The following is a 26515-nucleotide window of genomic DNA, read 5'->3' as shown; positions in this document are numbered from 1 at the left end:
GATATTAGAGAGCAGCTGTGTGGTTTGAAAAAAGAAAAAAGAAAAAAAAAAAATCACTTTTTTTCTTGGCTTTTCTTTCTTTCTTGCTCTTGTTCCCGTGCTTCCTTTTCTTCTTTCTATCTGCATCTACCCCACTCACTCAAAAACACACACACACACACACACACACACACACACACACACACACACACACACACACACATACACACATACACACAGGGGCCACAGGGAACTCCAAGTTTCCATTCATGCTTCTCATTATCGGGGCATGTCGGTATTTTATGAGGCCGTGTAAACCACTGAATTACTGCACTTTAAAATGCATCCTGACACTATTACGTGACCATGTTGATGGAGAGGCCTTTCATTGCTAGAGCGAGGACCTAAAATGGTGGACGACAAAAGAGCATGACTTGTTAATTATTTTTAACTGCCGGATAAAAATGATTATGAAGTAAGGCAGGATACACAAATGGCCGAGGCCACATCATAAAGTGACCTCCTGTCTTTGGAGAAAAACTCACTTTAGTTTTAGAGGGGAAATGTGAGCGTACACCAAGCTGGAAAACACACTATCACGTCTACTCATAAAATGCACTTTATTTCATCTAATTAAAGCAATTAAATAACATTACACACTGACATTTACTAATGAGACATGACTTCCTGTTTGATTAGAAAGACGTAAAACAAATTTGTCTTCAAGAACGCACACCTGATTTTTCAAGCTTGTGTCTGATATCAAAAGATTATAAATATATATATATATATGTATATATTTTAAAAATCACATAAATAAAAATTCCATAATTGTATTCTGAATGGCAATAAAAATGAATTGCTTTGATACACTTCTTTCAATTTATTCTGACATGCTATATTAATCCCAACTGTCTTTTCACTTTAATAAACAAGCATTTAATTAAGCGAGTCTCATTCAGACATACACAAAGTGCTTCCGAGAAATATCTGTGGATTTGTGTGTGTGTGTGTATGTGTGTGTCTCCCAGCCTCTGCAACAGCCATTTTCATGCTACTGATTTTTTTTTCTTGCATAAACTGATCAAAAGAAATTTTTACAAATAGTTGTCATCACAAGTCAAAAAAACTTGACTCGGACCATTTTCACTTCATTAAAAATGCAGATATTCATTCATCAACAGCTACAATTTGTCATAACTGCTACTCACTGACAGACTGTTAAATGGTACACTTAACAGTATCTCAAATATTCAATTTTGCTGGCGGATCTCTCACTGCTGAGGGATATTATGTCAAATGCTCCGCATATTAATCAAACACACAACAGAGAAAATTTTAGGATACTCAAAATTTGCTCGGCAGTTTTCTTTTTTTTGATGATATATATTAACTTGAGATTCTTTTGTTCATTACACAGATAAAGATAACAAGTGGGTTCCCCCCGTCTCATACACCTTCCAGTACATTTATAAAGCTCATATGCTTTATTTGACCGGTGCTATCATCAAAGCCAATTCCAATCTTTCCAATCTCTTCAGTATACCCTGGGGTTTTCATGTGTGTGTGTGTGTGTGAGGGTTTGTGCATACAAGCGTACGCTAGAGCGCGTATGTGGATGTGTGCACAAGCACATTTGCATTCCAGCTTTCAGTGCATGCATGTGTTTGTGCACAAGTGTGCGCACATATGTTGTGTGAGCGTCTCTCAGAGAGCCACAGTGGCAGTGTAGCTGAGGCAGGAGCAAACTGTTGGTCGGCGGAGTGGTGACAATAAAAGGTGGCAGACCAGTCAAAACAAGCCATGTTCTTCCAGGCTGGGCCAAAGTGCTGTTGAAGAGGTTCTTTTGAGGCACCATTAATGCGGTAAAGTGATCGCCTCCACAATTGGGACACTCCAAGAGGCCATCCCTGACAAGCAGAGCAAAGCAGGCTCCCTCCCCTCTCCCTCAGCCTTGTCAGTTTCCATCTAACCACCTTGGCCGAGATCTTGTGAGTAGATATCCCCCAACATGGGGGACTTACACATGCACAGAGCAAAAAATAAGAATAATTTTACCAAAACTAAAATATTAGATCAGCACTCTTCTTTATCTGCATCTAACATCTCCCCAACTGTTTATGTGCCCATTTGTGTACAACACTATCAGAATAACAAGTACCTTGATTGTATCTTGTTCAGTAGCTGGTACTCTGAATGCAGCTGAATCATCATATTTCTCTCACCTCTATAGCTACACTTGCCCTCAATATCTTAATAGCTATTTCACTTGTGCTATTTATTATCTGTGGTATGGATGTGATGGTGACTTTGTGACTGAGCCAGTTTACCACGGTAACCCCTGTGGGCCCACATGAAAAGCTTCTGACTTTGTGGAGAAGCTGTCTGAATGAAACAGAGGCCTAGGTTGAGAAAAAGCCAGGCAGTGCCCAGAACTCGACAGCAGAGCCCAGTTGGCCTCCTGACAATTTGGCCGACAATACCAGCAGACTTAGCACTCACTTTTTACAAGGGCTGCCTCAAATTGCTTCTCTCTTTCTCTCTCTGCGGCTCTCACAAAAGAGAGAGTGGCAAATTGAAACCGAACTTTATTGGAGGCTGTAGCCAGACATAGTCCGTAATAAGTATGGTTTCCCTGATCCAAATAAATAATCACCATCAAAGGAAACTGTCTGAAACACAGATCTGACCATTCGGGCTAACTCTCCGTAAAGCTTCCAAAGTGGAATGGAACTTTGGGCTCAACTTAAATGAAAAGGGGATTTCTTTTCTTCTTCTCACCCTATTCTAACTCTTCCTCTTTTCTCTCTTTACTTCTTCTTCTTGTCTGTTGAAACATGTGGTCAGCTGTTATGCTTCCATGTGGTCAGATGATCAAAGCCGGGGAGCAGCAGTAATTGTCCCCCGCTGAAGCCCTGCCCCGGCTGGGATCAGGATCCCAGCAGGTGGGGGGGACAGCCATGAGAACGGAGGGAGAGGGTGGAGGAACGCAAGAGGCCCTGCCTGGCAGAAATAAAGACTTCCTAAGGGCTGCTCTCTGACAACAGAGCCCCAAAGGGAGAGTGAAAAATGAAGCCTCCACACATTCGGAGGGGTTTTCACTCAGGGAAAGGGGCCGCCATTGGGGTGAACATTAGGGAGAGAGGGCAAGATGGAAAGCATAAGAGAATAGGATTATAATATTTGCTCAGAGCGAAGAGGAACAATTGTGCGCCCATTTCACAGTGTCCTTAGAACTGAGCCTGTGTCGAATGCAAGAAGGTTTTTTTTTTTTTTTTTGATGGTTCATGAAATATGGATGCTGTTTATTTCACCTGCTAACCCTGACTTCTCTGGTCAAACATTTTCTACCGGCAAACACTATTGTTGGCAAACAAGCAGAAAAACTACAGAAATAAACTTGGCAGCCTTTCTTGTAGAACACACAAATACATGAGCCACTGACATGGATGTAAACATAAGAAAGTCCACTCTTTCCTCTCACAAGCATGCCAACAAACACATTATTACCATACACAAACACAAATACACACACAAACACTGAGGTGGGGAAAGGCCACGCATACCTCTGCCGGTCAGTGTTTACCTGAAGACCAGAGGGAGCTGTGAAAGCTCACAAGTCGGGCTACTTTGCATGTACGTGGGAGCCCGCAAAACACTTCTCACTGCTGTCCGTCATTTTGATTGCCCAGCACGACTCCTCCGCCCCAAACCTCCCAACACCCCCACCTCACTACACCCCCCTTGGCCAGATGGCTTTTTTTTTTTTTTAACTGTCTGTGGGCTCTTGCACCTCTGCTCTACCACACTAAATCCCTGAGATGGCTGGGTGGAGTGGAGGGTTTGGGAGCTCTGCGTGGACAAATGGTTCGGAGGTAGCAGAGCAAATAAAACGGATTAAGAGGAGTCTTTTCACAGATACTTCAAAACTATTTTGGCGCTGAGCCATGGATCCCCCCCCCCCCAACCCACCCCCACCCCCCAACTCTCCCCCTCGATAGGAGGAAAAATCAGACACCCACAAAGAAATTTTCAGAGCATACAGACCTTGTCTTTGGCCAATCTGTGATGGATAGACTGTGCCTGTGCTGCAGTATTTTAGTGAGATTGAAAATATTATTTAACCGAAGACAGACAGCAATCCACCCATGACTGTATATGAAGCTATAACAGAGGTGCCTTGTTGCATACTATCTGTACTGATGCTCCAGTCCTTCAAAAGAGACAGCTTCTAGATATTGTAGTATTACTCTAACACAGACTCAGGGTAAACAATCTTGCGCAGTGGTTACTACTGCATGGACGTGCTTCAGAATTTAATCCAATAACATGACCATGTCATAAGGCAACAGCAGTAGATCCTCAGCCTCATAACTCAGCCCAATAGTTCTCTTCCATTTTGCATTATGGGAATAATTATGATGTGCACATTTCTTTGACAAACCATGTGTTTTATGCCCTGTAAGTAGAAATAAAAAGGCTGTGATGACATAACTAAATGCACATTTCTACATCACAAAGTGACTCATGCACGTCCATATGTAAGGACTGTCATTATCATAACAGCTCCCTGACATTGATTGAAAGCTTTAAATTTTCTCACTGGAGTTGAAACTGTTTTTCTTCCTTATTATATATATGTATAAAATACAGTTACTTTAAAGCACACTTTACACCATTTGAACCGTAAAGTGCAATACAGCCACAGTGAGGACGCAGTGAATCAATAGAGGGTGATATTAAGGAAATCCAAATGTCACCTCTTGGCTCTATCCAGCCAAAGGTTAGATTCTTGACTCCCTGCTGTCTCCTGTCATTAGGTTGCTTAGCAACGGGCTACAAGCTATAATTAGCTTAGCAAAATTAAGATTTCCATTTTGTTAACACAAAAACACTTATCTGAAAAGTGTCACATGTTCACTAAGAGATTCTAAAGGCATGCATTGAAATATGAGTGATTTTTTTTTTTTTTTGAAGACTTGGCATGCTTCGACTGTCACCACTGAGTGAGACGTACAAGTGCAGCTGTTATAGCATACTTAATGAAAAATCATAAGATGGGGCATGATATCACCCTGTGAGCATCTGTCAAGTGTTATTCTCATATGTTCGTAGCATACTAATTTTGAAACGGTCTAACAGTGCATCCATCCCTTCATCTTCGTCATTATGTTTATATACTGCAGCAAGAAAAATTCCTCAAAGAATAATACATTGTTTATTTCTCCCTACGATTCTTGTATGCATCCTCCCACACCTTCATAAAGCCACAGGCCAGTTGGAAGCTTTTATTCAATGTGCCTTAGAGTGCCTATGATTTCAATCAATTCTAGCTCTGTCAGCCCTGCAAGGAAACAAAGCAGAAATGGTAAAAGCATCAATGCCGCGCCACTGAACTGCACTTAACCTTGCTTCCTGACTATGACTATAGCCAGTACATCCAGCCTTCATGTAGCATCTATCCTTCCATCATTTCATCCATCAATGTAGCAATGCATCCCACAACCACCGCCCATCATAGAGCTAGATGTCTAGTTATGACTTTAAGTGGTGGGCAGCGGCACCAGCTCCTGTTGATGTGTTACCAGGCAGCGACGACAGGGTCACCAGGATCACTCAATTAGCAGGGGTGACAAAAGACCCAGCAGGATCCAGCCCAGCCTCCCCCCAACCCTGACAGAACATCAGCCACCAAGAGCAGGGGGCTTGCCTGCTGCCACCAACCTGCGTCTATGTTGTTGTTAGTTATCATAGATGAGACTAAAACCAATGCTTTTCCACTAAAACTATTGGACAACAATGTTTTGTGCCAATGTTAAATATAAATTCAAGCCAAACGATCTAAAGAGGTCTTCTTCATGAATGGCCTTGTCAACTCCCTAAATGGCATTTGGATCAACGTGGCAGAAAAAAACACTTCAAATCCTGACAAGTGACATTATCTTAGGTTTAGCATCTTTTATAGCAAGATGACTCACTTCAATAATGGAATAACGTACAATTCAACAAAAATGTATAGATCCAGGAAAGGGAAATGTTCCAGGGCTTTCTCCACATCTTCTGGCTTTCATCACTGGATGAAAGTTTACTCGGTTGTTAGGTAAATAGAATAATAAGGCAACTGAATCTCCTTGAAGTTACATTCATATACTACCTGTTTGTTTAGGCAAATATGATTTTGAAGGAAATGTAACTGCTGCCAGGATTATATTCAGTTGCAACATTTTCTTTTCTTTTTTTAAATACGTGATAAGTCCTTGACACTGGAGACCAGCATTCACATCCTGAGTCCAGTTTCGGCAACAAGACTGTACTTTCATTCACAAGTTACGATCACATAAACAAGTCTTCTCTTGTACTTCAAGTCACTGTTGACTTTTTTAACATTAAACAAAGACTATGATCTTTTACTGACTTTAGACAAGTGTTTTGACTTCCTAAACATCATCATAAAAATATCAACTAGGCTTTACTTGTCAAGAGCATATTTTGTAGGGAAACTGAATTTAATACATGGACATTGAACATTTTGTAGATACAGTGTAAACATTTTGCAAAATGTTCACGTTTCCTCATTATGTTGATTTAAAAACAGTATTTAAGCCACATTACATTTCTTTCAATATGTATTTGCTGTAATAAATTTCTAGGAGACGGGGTTGAGTAGGGAAGTTCTAGATAGATTTTTACTCTACTAAATTAGGCATTAGGGCTATTTCCATTATTGATTTCTCTACCAATAATTTGTTTGAGTAAATGCTTAATAGTTTAGTTGATAAAATGCCAATAAAAAGTGGAAAAACTCCTATTAGAGCCCAGGGTGACTTCTTTAAGTTGCTTGTTTTTTTCTCTCCAACAGTACAAAACACCAAAATTATTCAATTTACAATAATAAAACAGAAAAAAGTAGTAAATTCTCCCATTTGGGAAGCTGGTCTCAGCAAATGTTTGGGATTTTTGTTCTATAATAGCTCAATTGAGTCAGAGGAGATATAATTTAAAAATTCATAGAAAAAAAAAAAAGACATATCATTGCAGACTGTTGTAATAACGACCAGGGCATCGTATCAGAACCGGATGATGGTGATTGGCAGAGATTTAATAAAAAAGCCAATAGTGGTCCAACAAACAGGTCTAATCCTCAAGTGTATACATGTGAATGCAAAATGCTGTGCGGATTCGGCCCGACACACAGCTGTGCTCACACTGTTGTGCAGGTATCTGGATGCATATACATCCTGTACGTATGTGTCTTTGTGTCTGCCTCTTCGTTAGTCTACTTTTTTCTCATCCTCTGTCTGTCAGTCTGTCAAGGCCATCTGTGTGTATTTCCCCTTCGTGGCAACCTGCCTGCCTGCATTTCTCTCCCCCTCTTACTGTCCTATCCTATTTGCAGCAAAATTACTCCTGTCTAGATAAGTATTCAGTATTTTCCTCGCAGCAAAGAATACACATAACCCTGTATGTGTTTTGCACATTCCCTGTTGAATGGATGCTTTTGAGGTGAGGATGCTAGAAGTTGAAAAGATATTGCCACAGAGAGAGGTGTCAGTGAGAACTGCAGCATTGTTAATTAGAACATTCCCCTTGATGGGTCTCTACCTCAGCATCGATATGTAGGGCAGTAGTAACATAAAATAGATGCCTTTGATTATAGAAGAATACACACACGCACAAACACACACGCACAAACACACCAGCCCCCCCCCCCCCCACACACACACACACACACACACACACACAGAGTACTGAAACAGTAATGGAAATAAAAAGATCTTGAGACTTAAAAAAGAAAACAACTCTCTTGAGTCATCCAAAGGCTTTGTCTGTGAATGTGTGCATCTATGTGTATGCGTGTGTGTAAATCACATGACCACTTCTGAGTGTGTGAGTGTGTGTGGAGGGGGGGTCTAGGCAATCCACTGGAGGGGTTGGGAGGATGATAAGACACTTTAAGCTTACAGTATCCTTGAAGTTCCTGTGGCTTCCCTCAGTTATCACTGGATCCCATTGTCACTCTCTTCCATTCACCCATTCAGGCAAAATAGTTTTTTTTTCTAAAACATTCAAACTACCATGACAACAACCGCCAACACAACAACTGTGTTATCACACAAGAGGGCAAAGATTAACAAGTGGCAGCTGCCTGTTGCCAGGCAAAACAGACTGTTGAAGTCCATCATTTCACCTCTTCCCTGTCAGTTTTTCTTTTTCTCTTCTCCTTTTTCAAGATGGGAGAAGTAGGAGTTCAAACAATAAACACATGAGTTGGCTGACTGACTGATTGACTCACTTAATGAGACAGGACTATTATTGGAAAGCAAAAAAGAGAAAGTTAGCTGCAGGAAAGCTGGTAGACAGGAGAAGCTTCCATAGGAAAACGCTGCATATTGGCACAACTGCATTTTATCCCGACGTATGATGCATTTGACCTTGTAAATTTTTAAGATGCAAATGGAAGACAAACAGCAGGTTAGTGCAGTGCAACAGCTGGCACCAGTTTACACAGGAAGACTTCTTCAGCTGCTCTCATCCAGCAGACAAATACAATCATCACAATAAACACGCCTCAGGGACCAGTGAACTTTATGTCTCATTTCATTGCATTTGCATGGTGCAATTTAAATTCCAAGTTTGTTTTTCCTCTGAGTTCTCCTCCTCCGAGGCCCCGTCAGACACCAGGCAGGTATCGCAAGTTTACACGTCACTAATGGTTCCCTTTTGGTGCTCATTAATTGCCCAATGATTATCTTTACACTCTGCAAAGAGTCACACGTCACCTTGTGTCACCACAAACTGGCCATTGAAAGGCTGGGCTGGAAGGTAGGGCCATGGCAGAGCAGGGGGAGGTTAATAAAATAAATAAATAAATAAAATAAAAAATTACCTGGATTCAGTTGGTCAATAAAATAAATTGATAACCCCAAAGACTGAATATAGATGTTTTCAGTTATGAGGAGGAAGTAACAGTGTAGAATGTCTGCAGGGTAAATGTAAATCCACTGTTCAAAAGCACAAATCCTATCATATAAACTTAGATTGAAACAGTGGTTCAACATTCTGGGAAATATGCTTTTGTGCTAAACCTCACTAATGTTGTATTTTATTTGTTTAATCGGTTCACAAATGTCAAGTTACGGGAAGGAATGTCATCATTTTCTTGACGATCAACATCATAAGGTTGTTATGAGCTTCTCGTCTAACTCATTAAAACGATTAAAAGCAAATAAGCGTATTTCCCAAAATGTTGGACTATTCCTTTAACATCACATAACTATGCCATTACCAAATTGCTCAGTCCTCCCAGAAACACAGAAAAAAAGAGAGAGGAAGACATAGACTTCTTGGCAGAGAGAATTCATGTAAAAGTGGGGTAAATGTTTAAAAATTCATAATACTCAAGCAGAATGTTTAAATTAAAAGAACAACCCAAAGTAGGAGGAGGATGGGCAAGAAAAAGGCAGGGAGCGGGGGATGTATGACACCTTTGCCTGTTGACTTTACACGTGTGTAGTATTTAATTACCTGCAATCCAATTGAGGGATATGGCTTCCTGTTAAGAGAGGTGCAAAGGGTCGAAATAAACAGCTTACAAGACTATTAAACACTAAAGATGCAGGCCACAGCCTATAGGAAGACAAACTCCTGACCTTACTGACAATCCGAGCATCGGTCCACTTCTCAGCTGTGACCTGACCTCTGGGAGCGACTTGATGTCTCTGCTGCTTTAGCTTTGTCAGATCAATGAGAGAGTTTTTTCTTGCTATTAAACCAGAGAAAAAAGGACGAGATACAGAGACAGAGACAGAGAAGGGGGAAATTGAAAGGATGAAAGACAAAGGACTTGCAGGATCAGAGTAAAGATAATTTTGGTTGTAAAAAAAAAAAACTGTCTTATCTTATCTCACTTTTATCATATCTTGCCCAGGGGTGTCATTAAGGTAAGTTTTTTTGGAAAATGTCGTTTTCAAGGGAGATCAAAAACTGTGGCTAGCATGTGTTTCTAACTAGAACCCCTGCACACACATAGAACACAGAGTTATTAGGTTATTATGATAGTGATCTCTTTCTTTCATCAAAGCCTCCGTTTCAAAACCACCCATGAGCCAAAGGTGTCAGCTTGTAAAGACTCTCTCTCCAGAGCTCATCCAATCATGCTTCAATCATCATCCAAGCCAACTATCCTGCAATTGAATGAAATTCAATATATACATACTTCAGAACAATTGCTCTGAGGGGTACAACAGTTGGTTGATGCAGAAGGCATGGGCTTTTATAGGAATAAATAAAGCTGAGTGGTCAAAAAAAACACTGATTGGAACATGGCTGAAAACCATGGCAACAGACTCCTTAGTAAACAGTTTATGGAAGCCCAGTAGGAAACCCGGCGGTTTGGATAAAGACAGCCTCGTGCTAATCAGTGCATACCAACACCTCCAGCGCCCAAACCTCCATGAATCTCAGGAACAGATGTGTCAACTGTGCCGGCCGTACATGCTGTGCCGCTGCAGTGTCTAAGCCAATCAGAGCTGTATTACTCGAAGAGAAATGTCTGCATAAATTAGTGTGTTTGTGTGTGCGTGTCTGTGTGTGTGTATGCATGTGTGCTTAGTGGTGCATTCAGAAATCCTGTCAGAACCAAAAGTTACTCCCCTACTCTCTCGATTCAAAACAAGTCCTTTCTTGTCTTTGTCTTTGCAGGTGCCACCAGGACACAAAGGTGTCAAACTAAATTTCAAAGAACTGTACTGTGTGCTCTGGCCTGTACTGTGGAATTCAAACTACAAAAAAAACATTAAATATTAGTCCTGTAGAAACTCCCACACCAAGCACTTTCTCTTGTGTCAAACAAGGAGAGCAAACAGATAGGAAAATGTGAAAGATACTTAAAACTACAAGTTCAAAGAAAAGTGTAAGAAGAAAAACGTATTTTGACCTATCTTCCTATAGTGAGGAGCCATGTCGTTAAATATAATGCTGCCACTCGCTGTGCTGTGATCAATAAGCCAGCAGCAAAAAAAGAACGAATCACTCTTAGAGGGTACACTACAAACACAACTCAGCTAATCATCTTCAAAGTTTCACAGGCCAACACAAACCCTGAGACCAGCTCCAAATCAAAGACCATCGCTCTGACAACCAAGCAGACACAACACATGTGAGTCAATGTCCACACACACATATGCAGATGTGCACACAGACGTATGCTCGCACAGATAGACTATCCTCCCTGGGCAACTTTTAGCCACGCTCTCCCCACAGGCTGTTCCTCTCCCAATGTAACCATAATGTATAATTCACCCCTATCATTTATCAACTTAATCATCTGCTGTGGCAAACGGAGAAGGTTGGCGGTGAAGTGAGGTCAAGGGGAATCATCTTTCAGGGACTGCGGATTGTTGCCAAGCCGCGGCGCTGGATGGTGAGGTGGCCGTGGCGACGGAGGACGGGAAAAGGGGGGAGACGTGTGTGTGTGTGTGTGTGGGGGGGGTGGCTGCCAGTGCAGATGCCCGCAGACAGACCGCCTTGCCTGAGAGACACGAGAGCTGCTGGAGCCTCAGACAGCTCTCTCCATCACCCCCTCCAACTCGCCCTCCCCTCCTGTTGCCATCTGTGAATCGTGTACACACACACACACACACACACACACACACACATACACACACACACACACATATAAAGAAACACAGCACCCACTAACTAAGAGGCCCAGGGACACTTAGCCACGTTAGCAGCCTTACTAAGACTGCTGTGACGGGTAACTGCTGACACGCTTTAAAAAGACTAAGAGAGAGTGAGAGTTAGTGAAGAGGGAGGGAGGGAGGGAATCAGAGCTGCTGAGCCAGATGGTTGGTCTAAGCTAAGCTAAGCGCTGAAGAAGATTGAGATACCAGCCAGGTGAATTTTCCTCTTTTTTGACAGGTGGGCAGAGGAGAGCCGTCTGGGGTTGAGAGTGCTGCCATGTTTTCAATAAGCAGTGCTGCATATGAGTGTGTGCGTGTCCTACTGCGTGGCAAGGGCTGCCGTGCTGATGGTGCGACGGTTTTTGTGTGTGAATATGTATGTTTGTCTGTTATTCTGTTTCTGCATGTCCATATGGACAGTATGTGTACGTGTATGGTCATAGATTGTTTACTTTTTTAATGCATGTGAGTGTCTCATGTGTGATAAGCCTTGGTGGTTGAGCCCTGTACTTGTATCAGATACCGGGGAATGGTGTTGACAAGTGTAATGACAGAGTCTAGACCTCTAAAAGGCCAGACTCTGTCATGCAGAGGAGTATAAGCTACTGTTTTCACCACATCTCCTTTCTTCTCTTCTTTCTGTGTGCTATTCTTACTTTTCCCTCTCATTTTTTTCCCGCTCTGAGCCTTCTCTTCCTCACCTCTCTCTTCTCTGTTGTCAGGTTAAAAAGGTCATGGAAGGTGAGAAGAGAAGAAGTAACACCTGAATGCACTAAACTAAGTAACAATTCCATCTGGTTGTGGTAAAGATTTTTGTGGAGCTGCTCAAAGTTACTGCCACATCTTTATCAGGTAAAAATACAAAAGTATTCTTATACTTTGATATTTAGTTTAAGCAAAAACTTCAGGACAACTCTTGCAGTTATAAACAACAATAAACAACAACAGCAACTGTAATTATGGGTTAGCTCTTATACTCACTGTCTGAGTTTGAGACATTTAAGCCAGATTGACCAGATTCAATTTTAGGACAGATTTCAAGCTGGTTGAAAATCCTGCATCAGTGAATCTCATCTTTATGATTGTACCATCATTGAAAATGTGTGCCTGAGCGGCTCGCTTTGAGGTAGATGAGCTCACAACCTCTGCAGTAAATCATGTAGTAATTGTCTACCCTTATCATAAAGAATTTTCAATAAATTCTCACATTTTGATTGTTTGAAAACGCATTTAAGAACAGTCTTAACCGTCTAATGGTGGGTAGCTTCTGCATCGATCTGGGATGCCAAGTCAAATCTGCCGTTAATAATTAATGATTAGTCTGGGAGAGGCAAATGCATTTCGTGATCACTTCGGTGAATAGAAACAGTGCAGATTTGTTCATGGAAGATAAAAGTGCTCCTGCACAGATGAGCTGTGCAGACACACAAACCCGCACACAGACACATATACACTTATGTGCACACAGTTGCATGGGCTCTAATCTGTAATGCATCCAATATGTGGAGCTATTGGCCAGCGCTCTGGGAGGCAAAGCTACATGGCACACACAGAAACCTGCACGCTAGTCTCCATACATCTGTCCAATCAGCATCTTGTCTGGCTTCTGTGCCAGTGGGCCAATCAAATGCCCCAGATGAAGCCCACTCTCCACCCCACCACCGCCACCCCCCTCCTGGAAACGCACAAATATCTACAGTACGCACACATACACCAATCCAGCTGTGATTCTTGGACATAATCCAAGTTGCCTGTCTGGTGTGTAGTGTAAGGTGGTGTCCGTGTGTGTGAGTGTGTGAAAGAGATGATCTTCTATCATTAAAAAAAAAAAGAGCGGCATCATATCGGCGATCACTGCTGCCCACACACAAAACAGTGGAGGTGAACACTGAAAGAGCGCAACAGACAATCAGGTGAGAATTAGAGAACAAGAGAGAGATGGTGAGTGAAGACGAGAAAACGTGACTGAGAGCTACAGAAAAGCAGGCAGTCATTGAATCATTCTCTCACACAGCGCTTTGGCCCAGATCAGCCAGAGAGATAAAGGAAGAGGATTACACTCTGGCTGAAAGACTTGGAAGTCTCCTCTGACTCTCTGCCACTTCTACAAAGTCACCTCTGACAATTGAACTATCTGTTAGCAGAGCAATAGATCAAAAACACACAAGTACATTTGGAAAGTACGCTGCAGTTATGTGGAGGTCATTCAAATGTCCCGAATCAAAGATACTTTAAAGAATGGGCAGATTAGCAGTGCTTGATGGGTTGACTAAGCATGAATCCACGAGGGAATGGGGAAAGTGGAATCATTGCTCCGTGATGTTGCGCTCTGTTTACAGTGTTCTGAAGTGAATGGGACTCACCAGTGGTTTGGACGGCTGGTTTGATGCCATCTAGGACTGCAGGTGTCAGTCAGATCCAACCAGACCAAGGAAGCCACTCGGAAGACAATCAGTATCTGTCAGAGTTTAGGATAAAAGGAAAATCAGCATTACTTTCAGATACAACGAAAATTCTGGGTTTTATTTAGCTGCAACTTTTGAAGTTTTGGCCATCATATTTAGCAGTTTATGTATTATATATATATATATATATATATATATATATATTATATAAATAAACAAGCCAACAATTTTTATTTGGAGATTTGGAGGTAAAACTGAAACTGAGTGCTCTTTGCACAAGAAAACTCTGGGTTCCCAAGTTACAGCTACGCTTACTCCTATAAATACATTTAGCTAACCTGGAGGTTCTGTTTAAAGCCTGTCTGATCATCTTGTGTTTCTTGCCCCATGTCACTATATCCACAGTTCTCAGCAATACCTTTGGTGGGTACAATGTTATTTCCCTGATAGAAATAATGTCCTAAACAACAAAAATTTGATTAAAGCTATATGAAACTTGAGTTTCCCTTTAACCCAGGTGTCCCCTCTAACATCAATAAGACACATTGTACTTAGCAGCAACTTTTCATGCATTAAGGTTTTGTTGGTATTAGCGACTGTTTGAGGCCTTTCGACAGTAATGTTAGTCATATTTGTTGCATACTGTTTGCAGTAATCATAGCCTATTGCTTATTCCAGGACAAAGATTTGAGGTATTTCAACATTAAATCTTTGATTTTCTTACTTGTGCTCTAGGCTACTCTTAACCATGCAGTTTTAGACACAGGAAGTGTCAAACCAGTGCCAACCTATTTGGACTCATTGTATGGAGGTGTTCCAGGGGAGTGTACCAAATGTGGTACAGGTGGAGGGGAGGTTGTGATGTATTTGGAGAAAATGCTACTTTTTTTTGCAGTTATTGATCTGATTACACTTTTCAATGTGTGATTTGGAGACTAGCAGCTTATCATATTTATCTACTGAGACAGATGTATCACTTTATTTATGTTCTAACTGATTTTATTTGAAGTAGAAGGAAGGTCCCAGCTTAATGGGTCAGTACAATTTTGTGTGTTCAAAAATTGTTTCAACCATGCACTAATCTTTCATTAAAAACATTTTATTCCTCCTGTAGCTCTGTCTGTCAAATACTGAAAGTGGAACAGCTTGCACCTTTTCTCAAACTGCGGTTAAAGCACAGTAGTGCTTTTGGCTATATGTCAGCATGACAAAATACTCGCAATGACAATGTTAACTTGTTTATGTTTGCAATCTGCTCACAGTAGCTACGATTTTATTTGACCATTTTATCATGCACATTGCTTATTAGCACTAAACACAAAGAACAGCTTAGGCTGATGGGCATGTTCGATGCATTTGTTTGTATGTGTTGGTCACAGCCTGTATGTACTTCTCTGCAAACATATCCCTGTTCACTGTTCACAGGTACATAGAAGCAGCTGTTCAGTGTGTTTTTATAATGTCCTGAATAATGAGGTGTGAGTAAATGTTTTGCATCTTTTCCAAGTCACTTCCTGAGGTGGCAGTGAGAGTTAGTGTGCTTTTACTTCCTGCAGCAGCTGGATGATATTGATGCCGCTTTCTGATGACCTTAAATAGCTTATTGATTTCTGTAAAAGCAGGAATGGACAGACGGCTTTTTTTCCCCTTCCCACCTCCTTTTGTGTTTCTCCTCTTCATTCGAATCATCAGGGTCAGGTTTATTGTGGTATAAAAAACAGTTGTTTACTCACTGTGCCTTTTGCTGAAAAAAAAAAAAAAAAAAAAAAAAACAGGAACATACATACGCAACCCTTGCTATGGTATGCACGTGTTGTTCGTGTGTGCGTCTAAGGGCAGTTGTGGAGTTACTTATCCAAAAGGGTCAAAGGCATAATGGGTTATAATCTCCTCATGGAAAACCTTCCCACCCTACAACACTGCTACTTCTAACAAAGACCTTGGCCTAAGCCCTCAGCTGTCGCTTCCGCTCCTTGGCTTCCACCGGCAGACCTCAGATGACTGGTCCATTGTCGTACAGCCTATCGACTTGTTAGATGAATTCAAATTTCACATGTCAATTAAATGAGTGTTGCCCTGGTGATTAGCAGATCCCACTAATTGTTGCTCCCTCCTCCTCTTTCCTCCACTTTTTTTTTGCCCCCTTCCCCTCCTCCTCTTGCGCTCCTGCCATTTTCCACATGGAGGAGCAGGGAATGGGGCTTTGTGCCGTCGGGCCCCATGCCCCATGTCAAAGATGGCTCCTCAGCCTCATCCCCCAGCCGCGCTCCTCCTCTGAGAGTTCCAGATCCCCTTTCTCAACTGTGGGGTGTAAGGAAAAGATGGATCTATATGTGTATGCCTGTGTGTGCTTGGCAGGGCACATATAGATCACACAAGCGTGAAGAGGTATATAAGGTTGAGTGGATATGCATTTCATCCTGTCTGGGGCCACAGCAACAGGATGCAGAACAGGATGCTTGGAAACAACTAGCGTTACAATTCCATGTGCACCTAGCAGACCTGAGCATAGAAACATGCTCAGTCTTACACATACTCCCACACGTGCACCCTGGCAGATAATTACCACAACAGCCTCTGGAGAGCAGAACGCCCATGTGGGCCCCATAACCGCTTTAGACAAGGGCCATGGCACACCCAAGACCCTCCTTCTTTGTCTATCTCCCAAGCCATGTGTTTGTTTTGCTTGACTCAATGAACTTGATCTGTGGATCTTCACAGCATTTTGTTCTCTGTGCATCCCAGTGGTGTTGAAATAAACTAAATTAAGTCACGGAACAGTGCTGGAAATGTTGCATGCAAAAAACCACTCCCCTCAAAATTGACATGATTTTCTATATTTGTGCATTGGCAACACACCAGTGTTTTCAGGCCCAGGAAAATGATAAACCTATACCTTTACTTATACCTGTACTTTATTTTCATTTTATTTTAAAAGAACAGAAATTTATCTCCTTTTAGCAAAGTAAATATCATAACAGAATGGTTAAGTATAAGTCAAGTACAAGTCTGCATTCGTGCGTTATCCAATCCACACTTTCCAATCTTGAAAAGTACACATTATTTAACAATATTTCCATACTTCACTGCTTGGAAATGTTTCAACTGTTGATCAAATAAACTCTTAAGATCATGTTAACGTAGTTTGTTTGCTTCCAGTATGACCTGCTCAAATTTTTGGAGTATAAAATCCTCATGAAATTATTGCATATTCTGTGAGTCACTCCTTTCATTTCCGACATAAGTAGTTACTGCAGGTGTTGGATGAATGCATTGAAGTAAAAACTGGGATATTTCCCGTATGCACATCAACACACCCACACACATATGCCCTGCTCTGATCACTATGACAAGTGTGTCATGTTGGTGCTATCTGAGAACTCTATAATATTGGGATTTTGAAACCCTTGAAAGCAAGCAAGAGAGAAAACTCTCCTCCAGTCTTAAGCAGAGCTCTAATCATCCCTCATCACAATTAAACACAGCAGACAGCAGCTCCAAACACTGGGTGACATCTTAAAACTGTATGAATGGTCCCTACCCCTAACCCCAACTACCCCCCACCCCCACCCCATCACCTAATGTTCAACACTAACCAAGCATCACACAGACCTACATTCATAGGCTAAGCTACAATGGAAAACACTGCAGCAGGCCAGTGCAGCCCAGACGGTTTCGTTTGCACTTTATCAGACCATACAAAACAGCAACGCCTCATTGAGCCACAATTTGCTGCTAGTTTCCTACAAGAAGCAAAACAAAGAATGGGGCGGCCTGGTCTTCCTTTTTGTGCCAAAGCAGCGGACCAGAGAGAGAGCACACACACACACACACACACACACACACACACACACACACACACACACACACACACACACACACACACACACACACACACACACACACACACACACACACACACACACACACACACACACACACACACACACACACACACACAGAAAGAGACGGGGAAGTACAGACAGAGACACACTCCAGAAAACATCTGTCATATCCTTCAAAGGACATGATGCTGAGCTGTACAGCCTTTAACCAGCAACTGAACATTAAAAACAGTGACTTTGCACACCTGCAACACAATTTAAAAAAAAGTCAAGTTTTTTTACTAATGCAAAAAGTATGAGCTGAACAGACTTTCATGTAAAAATGTAAAACATTTTCACTTTAAAGAAGTAACTACTGCAACTTGAATTGCTTCTTGAATTTTTCTCCTCTCCCCTCCCTCTGTCTCCACTGTCTCTGTCCCTGTTTCTCTCTCGTTGTCTCCCTTGCTCTTCCTCTATAGTTTTACTATCACGATAATTCCTGAGTGAGTAAGCAAGTGAGTTTTGTGTGCGTGAGCCAGTCAACGCTGAGGTCCTGTTTGTGCATTTGTGTAGTCATGCGAAAGCGCGTGCGACTGAGTGTGTTGCTCGTGGATGAGTGCTGCGGCAGCGAGCGTGCTGAGGGAGACAGAAGTCTGCAAAGTGAGATGGGCTTACTTACAGTCAGGCTATCACATAGACAAGAAACCAGAGTTAGGGAGGTTTGGCTGTGTCTGCCCCAGCACACACAACACAAGCAAATAAAAAGAAACCTCACAACCGCTGCAATTATCTTTGGAATAAGGGTAATGCAAATGACGCAAAAATGACACAATAATGTCTGATGGATAAAGGCTCCACATAAAACCATCTAAATAAACAAAGGCAAAGAGTTGCTTTACAATGCATACATAAAACCAGATTCATTAGCATACAAACTGAGATCAAAAGGCGTTCTTAAGCTCAGTACATCATAGCCTTCTCCTCAAAGAATCCCTTATCAGAGTACAGTCAAGTGCAGTAACCCCCCCCCCCATCCCTTCAACCACCACCAACATTACAGTGCAATTTGAAACCTAGAAGAACAGCCCCTCTGGAGGAGTAAATTACGTCGCCATGACAACGCTGTAGAAGTTCAACTCTTGACAAGAAGGTGCAGATGATGTGCTGATTGCGCCTTGTGTGCGAGAGTGTGTGTTGGTTGAGATGGTCCCTCCCTTTTCCACCTTACCCCCTCCCTAACTCTGCTAATACCCTCTTCTAGCTGGCAGCTGTTGGACCTGGTACAGGATGGGTGTGTGTTGTTTTGTCTGCCTGTGTGTGAGATAAATAAATGATGAGAGTGCTGGACCTTTGGGAGAGGGCTAGGCTGCAAATCTGGCCCGCTGCAGATCCTCTGTCCTGCCAACAAGGTGAAAAAGGGTCTGAGACGGCTGCTAATTGGAAGTGATGAGGTGATCTGATGACACTGCAGGGATACTTTGGTTTGTCACAACGTGTAAAGGCCTTAACATTTCAAGGGTGGCTGCCCTCAAGTAGGAGTTAATCAATGCACAGCTTAACACAGACTACTCAAGACAGAGCACAGTTGCTGGTCCCGGGGTAACTGAGGTTAAAATCAGCAAGACATTTCAGGAAGCCTCTTACTTCCCCCACTCACTTTGAAGCTATTACAACACAGAAACGTTCAGCAATACATCACACAAGAAACTGAGGCAATATATTATGTCAACACTGTCATCTAAAGGAGACAGAGCTTCAGCAGACAAGCTCATGATTTTGCTATTTTACCTCAGCCATAACTGGAGAGCAAACCGCACCACATTCTGCAGACAGCCATGATAAAGAGCCTGTAAAAGAGAAGATAAAAATGCATAAGCTCGGAACATCAATCACGGTCAGAAAAAAAGGGATTCCATACGTAATCGATTTCCATAGTATCTTCACTCCCTACAGCACATAGGATACTATTTTTCCCAACTACATCCTTCACACTCACGAAGGTATTTGATATGGGGCACAGGAAGATCGAGGAGAAAAAAAGATGTATGTGTACATGCCTGTAACCCAAACATGTCATATGTTCACATCTAATTCCTTTCTAAAGCGAAGAGCATCAGACGTAATACACCTCTTATGTCCAAACCACCCTCTCTTTTTTTTTTGCCCATGCTCTCTCACTCACACACATGCACATTAACAGCCACCCTTTATGGTGCGCCACAGTGACTTGTAAAGTTGTGATTTACACTTGTGTACTAAAAACAGCTTGAGACAAACAAACTTATTGAGGCATCCTAAAAGTAATAGGGAGACAAAAAAACAAGTTGTTAAAAGTGTGTGCAGTTTTTCACTTTATGAACTTTATGAACTTGCAACTACAAGTAAATGTATAAATCTGAGTTAGATAAAGGTTTTGCCACATTTTTTTCTTGAACCCTCTATCATACATAAAGCCTGTGTGTCATGCATGATCCCAGACCACCTTTGGTGCTTCTCTAAGTGAAATTAAGACCTTTAGAAATCAATTTACATTGTAAACAGACCATGCATACTATGTTGGGGGTCTGCAGCCATGGTGGTTGGTTGCAGAGCTGAGGATGGAGATCTAGAGGATCTCCCTGGAGCACCACACACACATAAACCCATGCAGTACTCAACCCTGCACCCACTGTCTGCGTGCCCCCCCTGGGGAAAGCGCCCAACTCCCGACCTCCTCCAACAAGGGGGTCAATGGGAATTTAACACGAGGGTCCCACATTCCTCAAAGGTGATAATTGCTGTAGCTGCTGGCAGGGGGCCATCAGGCGCAGGGTAAACAAGCAGTGACTCTCTATGCACCGCCCATTCCCACCCCGCTAAACAGTATGCATGACTGTGACCCGGGTAAATTATGCCATCAAACCTGGCGTGACAGCGTGTCACCCATCACAGTGCAGTGGGTCTGTTTGGTGTCTGAGCACCCAGGTGGTTCAGTTAACTGTAACTAAACCATCAGTCAGAGCAGCCACTTCACACATACTGCCAACTACAAGCTAGAGGCTAAAGGCTAACCGTGTTAAAAAGACAGTTAGCTAAGAGCTAAGCAATGTATCTACTCAGAACAACAACCCTGTCAAAAAAAAATCTGTGCAGCCTACTCACACCTCTCTGTCTCCTCTGTGGCTCTGCAAACCTGGAAGCAGGTAAGGAGAGAGTGATGGATGGAAGCAGGGAAACACTGAGGTCTACTTTGCTCCATCTTCCCACTCCTGTTCTGTGTTGCATGCGGCCTCACTCTCATCACAGTACCCTCGGACCAATATGTTACTGTCTTATCAGGAGATGCAAACTTTTTTAATGGAGCTGTGCAGAAAAACAGAAGCCTACTGCAGCAAATTTAACACTAACTCAAAAACAAAACTAACTCCACACTAAAAATCACACTGTTCGGGTACAAAAATCAAGGGAATCTTTCTCTTATGGTCAACAAATCTCAGTAAAAGACCAATATTAACAATAAATTGACTGTACTAACAAATATTGTCTGTGTAGTCAAATCCAGATACAGTATATCTTATTTCTCTGTGCCATAGAACTGCACCGTTATGCATAAGAAATTAAAGAGACATCAGTGAGTCACACCACTGGACTGAGTGACCCGTTTCCTGACCTTGTCATTACGCTGAATATGTGCACTGTAGTTTATGTTGAGTCCCGCATACACCATTCTTCCGCTGTCAGTACTCATTAGTACACCAAATGTGTTAGTACTGGCTGAAAATAGTCCCCAACAAATGTACAATTTCCTCATGTTTGACTAACTGTTTTAGGAAATTACTGAATCCTTGAAAATGTATATTCATGCAGAGAAACATCACTATTTTAAAATATTTAAGAACACATTATATATGCACCGGTGTCCTGTCGTGTTTTTAGTGGTGGTTAGTTTAGACAAGGGGAGGGCCTGGCAGTGCCATTATTTCCTGGTCTCTGCCCACATGTGGTCCCCCCCCCCAGCGACACACTAAGGCTTGGGAAGGTTATAAAAGCTGAGGGGGTGATTAAGAAGCAGGAATAATGGCCTCCACAAAACTAGGAATGCGTTTAACTGCTACAACGGCTCCAGAATCGTTCTAAATCGGACTGCCACCATTAATATCAGGAATTATTCAGCTGTTCTTCCGCAGGGAATGTTACAGGGATTTTCAAAAGGAACTGGTACTGGGAAAACATGAGAAGCATAGGCAGGATGTACTGTAGGTTTATGATTTATGTCTGAGGGTGACCCGGGAGGATTTAGCTTGGGTATATCTGGAGCTGCGCTGACCTACCCACCAGTTCTGCATTGTTGGAGTTTGGTGGATCCTTATAAATCCAGGATTAGAAAAGTCAGATATACAAACACCTTCACCTCTCCTCTCCGTCTAACATACAGGCACACCAAGAAGAAGGAGAGGTAGAAAGAGTTACCGTTGGCTGCTGCTGCCTGCTAAGCATGCCCAAACCCCAAACCCTATCACTTTCCTCATTACGGAAGCTTCATGGCTTTTTAGGGCTCTGTGCTTTATCTGGGATTTCACATTTCCCAGCCTGCCACTTGACATGGCTCACCCAGCTGCCAGCAATCAAGTAGCAGAGGGCAGCAGTGGGGCTGGCTGAGTCTTCAGGCTGCACCTTGATTTGAGAATTGCACATCACAGCCGCTGGCCTCGCTAAGCTTCGGTAATTACAGGCCACACATCCCATCGCGCCTCCAACCCTATTTCTACCCCACATCTTACACTGACCTGGCATAATGGGTGGAGGGGAAGGGGGTGCATACAGAGAGACAGAGATGGTCACGGGTCAAGGGTGGATTCAAGGGATGTGGATCTGTGCCTCAAAAGGCATGAAGTGTGTGACAGAGGTGAAGAAAGAAGTGAGAATGTGCTCCACTAAACATCCATACTGTCAATCTCAGATTGTTGCATGCATGGAACATCCTTGTATATGTTTTTTTTTTTAATGCATGTCTGTGTGTGTGTACGGTTGTGCGCTTGCATCTACAGTACACACATTGTATGTGTATGTGCCTAATTGAGAGGTAAGCAAAAAAGTTGCCTTTAAAGTTGCCAATAAATATCCTGCCAGTAATGTTAAACACCTGCCCGTAAAGCCCAGAGGAATGCTAAATGAAACCAAGTTTCAGAGCCTGTCTCCTGTCTGGGGTCTCAAGTCAAGACAGCAGGATTTGTAATGGCTGTAACCAGGATTATTGAGTTCAAGCAGAACAGCCAGGAAGCAAGAAAAAAACTTGACATGGTCAGCAACACTGCTTTTCCTCCCTTTAACGGCCGTGTGTCTCCTTTAGAATATTTGAGATTATTACTCAACATTACAAAGTAGAATCAATGCTACAACTCTTGGCCAAAACACCTCAACACATTATGACCGATTTTTTTTTTTTTTTTTTGCCACTGCTGTTACAGCTGAATGATCAAAGCTCCTCATGGAGTGTTGTATAATACTAGTGGACACATGAGTGTTTAAATAAAAAGTGTTCCCAATGTTCTATGTGCGAGTGTGAGCCAGATAGAGTAAGACAGGACATTACTACAACTGAAAACATGCCCCCCTGATCTTCTCACCCCAGTGTCACACACCAATAACCGTCTCATACACACACTCCCTCAAGCACACATGCCTGAACACGCACAAAGATAACCCTGCGCACATGCACTAATGCACATACATTCACAAGATACAGTGTCAGGACAGGAAGAGGCTCTCACTGTGCTTTGGAGCCTCCAGGGGTGAAAGAGAGCATCTGACCCCAGAAGCCAGAGGCGCTGTCGTTTGGCCTCATCTCTGGTTTCGATTCCCTAAACTCCTGACGCCTTCCTCCCACTGCACCTGTCGAGCGCCAGGAGACCCCCTGCCCAGACCCTTTCACCACAAAGAATATATGACCCTGCTCCCTGGTTCAGTCTGGCTAATTACTCCTGGCCTCAAACTGGCCTCAAACTGGCCTCAAATGCAACGACAGGATGGGGCATTCAGCTGCTGTTGCCACCCAGAGGCCCACCTCAGCAGTCCTCCCTTTCTCTGGTGCCCCTCCATTCCTCAACGAGGGCCAGATAAGGCTGACCGAGCACAAGCATTTGCTTCCAGAGTCACAGGCTGCCGCATTCAACCCAGAGATTAAGCACCGCTGTCTACACGCAACCATGAATAATGAAGCTATCACTCCAGACAGGCAGGCAACAGCAGTGTGAGTTATATACACCAGTAATCCCATAGGCTGCTGCACACACGTGCCAAACGTATACAGTAGCAGCACCCCTGTATAGCTCATACATTATTTCACAATGCCAAAGACTCACTCACAGTCAATTAAAGATCTCCAGTGGTCCTGACTTTCACTAAGATCTTCAACTTAGCTTTACTAATAATTTAAAATAGGACAATTCATTGATGTGAAAAGCTGTGAGGCCCAGGTGCAAAAAGAAGTGTTACGTGGCCCCACTACACACTAATTTTGCACAACTGCCTTTGTGCTGTAAACTCACAGCCTGCAGAAACAGATATTTAGTTGCCACTGTCCATTCATACACGAGCTAGCACTGATGTGCAGTCATTGAACTGTAGCACAGTTGTAGTGTAAGACATCAACACAATATAGAAACATGTCTTAATGCCTATGAATTTGTTGTTTCAGTACAGTTCAAATTTAAGATGAATATTTGAAACAGTAGGTTGGTACAGTAACATCTGCCAGTCTATTGGGTGGAAGCAGCGATGATGTTAATTTGACAGGCACTGATTACTGGGTATAGAGGTATAGATGAAGCTGCATCTGCATAATATCAAAAATAATTATTACTTGTAAGGAAAACTATGACCTTGCTGTGTCATGTCAGGCTAAGTGCAGGCAGTCAGGACAGCAGATGGTGAGGTGATGCAAACAGTCCGCATGTTCTTCATCATCAAAAAAAATAATGTCCATCTGTCCATCTTTCTTTGACGGGCAGCTTTTCTGTGACATTTTATCAACACTTTAAAAAGTAGTGTAACACACTTTGGGTTGTGCAATGTAGTGTAGTGGAAGTTCAGCACTGTATATCTATCAGTGAAAAAAACATTTATTGTTTGCAGTACTTGGATTTTCAGTGATATTATAAGGCAAATATAAAAATCTTTTTTATTCCTACATTGAAATGAAAACAAATAAATCAACAACTTATTACTATAGCCCTTTTTTTATTATATTTTTTATTTATTAGTTTTTGTTTACAAACTCACAACTTGCAGTTGTCTATTGTAGTACTACACATTTCTCATCTTTAATTGAGGAGCAAGACCCTCCCTCGTAGGCTGTACCTGACGTGACGGTGGATAATAGCAGACACCACGTGACTGCAGCACTTTCCGTCTGAACGCACGGCAGGGTTTGTCAGAGCCTCCCTGGTGAGGACGACACACTCACGCACTGGACGGATAAAAATAGACGCCATTCATGTAGCCTATTGAGAGGACGCTTACAACGCAACAACATACATCCAACTTAGTGAACTTTATCACCACCGGTTGTTTTCTGTTGTTGTTATCATTACAAATCAGTCTTCAAACAATCTGCCCAGTTGATTGTCAGGTTGCGCAGGAGCGCAATGACCAGCCCCGCACGGATTTCACTCCTCCCTCCTGCACTTGCCATTCAAGCCAAAACAGAGGTGTTTTCTCTTCCATCGCACCGCACTCCTCACCCCCGACTCAAAAGAGCGACACCGACACAATTCGTTGATTCATACAATAGCCCGAGTCTTATCGCCTCTACTATGCGCTGCGTCACCGGCTTCAGAGAGGGGCAAAGTATGGCACCATATCTGAACTTGCATGAATGAAAGTGACGGCATTAAAGCACTCAGTCAGCAGGCGACTCACTCAGCCTCCAGTGCGTCTGTCTGTCTCGCCTGTGTGGCGCTCTCCTGCATCCTTCAATGAGCATCACTTTGTGGGAGCCGGTGCAAGCATCCTCCTTTACAAACACCGGTCCTGGACATCCTAGACAGCCCGTCCTGCGACATATTTTTAGTTTGGACCCGTTGATGTCACTTCCTGCCTGGGTAACAGCCTGCACAAATGAGCCCAGGGATGTGGAGGGGTGTTCGGGGAGCCGTTAGAGGGAATTTTCGAGGTCACGCGGCAGGCAAGTTCACAAGGTCATGCAGGAGTGTAATTTCCAGAGGCAGACGATAAGCTCGTTTGTCTTAAAAATGACAACCATCGTCCCACCAGGCTCTTTCCAACTGTGCCCTATACTTTTATATAACCAGTCACATTCACATCATCCTACCCCCCTGTGATGCGCCGACGAGTTTCATTTCCTGGTACGCTGTGCGCATTTACGGCCACGATTATGCAACGGTGAAGGCTGCATCATCACTTTGGCGGTTCTGACAAACAGGACTGTACATCACAACTGGTGAAAATATGACAAAGCACATCAAGCATTGATGACTATAGTTTATCACAAAGTCCTGGGACACCTGTTGATGTCGAATAATATCAAAATAGATTAATTTGGCTAAATTCAAGTTTCCAGTTTTAAAACGAGCTCATGGCCTAAGTTGACTTCATTTTTTTAAGAAGTCCCTCATTTTTT

The 26515-nt window shown here is 42.6% G+C and overlaps 1 protein-coding gene across 10 annotated transcripts in view; it reads right to left on the bottom strand.

The window, feature by feature from the left end:
- Nucleotides 1–26245, bottom strand: part of LOC130173325 (uncharacterized) — a 92183-nt gene extending 65938 nt beyond the window's left edge. For 3 of the 10 annotated variants that reach the window (XR_008828397.1, XR_008828398.1, XM_056382476.1), the window contains exons 1-2: nt 25795–26238; nt 14027–14121 (exon numbers count right to left, since the gene is read on the bottom strand). The gene's annotated coding sequence lies outside the window, so the exon portion shown is untranslated. Of the gene's footprint in view, nt 1–14026; nt 14122–25794 lie in introns of all 10 variants that reach the window. The other 7 variants (XM_056382470.1, XM_056382473.1, XR_008828399.1 and 4 more) reach the window with 6 other exon arrangements.
- Nucleotides 26246–26515: the final 270 nt, after the last annotated feature.

Source organism: Seriola aureovittata, chromosome 8, assembly GCF_021018895.1.
Source record: "Seriola aureovittata isolate HTS-2021-v1 ecotype China chromosome 8, ASM2101889v1, whole genome shotgun sequence".
Lineage (NCBI taxonomy): Eukaryota > Metazoa > Chordata > Actinopteri > Carangiformes > Carangidae > Seriola > Seriola aureovittata.
Note: the sequence above shows the minus strand (reverse complement) of the source record. Positions and strands in the feature narration are given on the sequence as shown.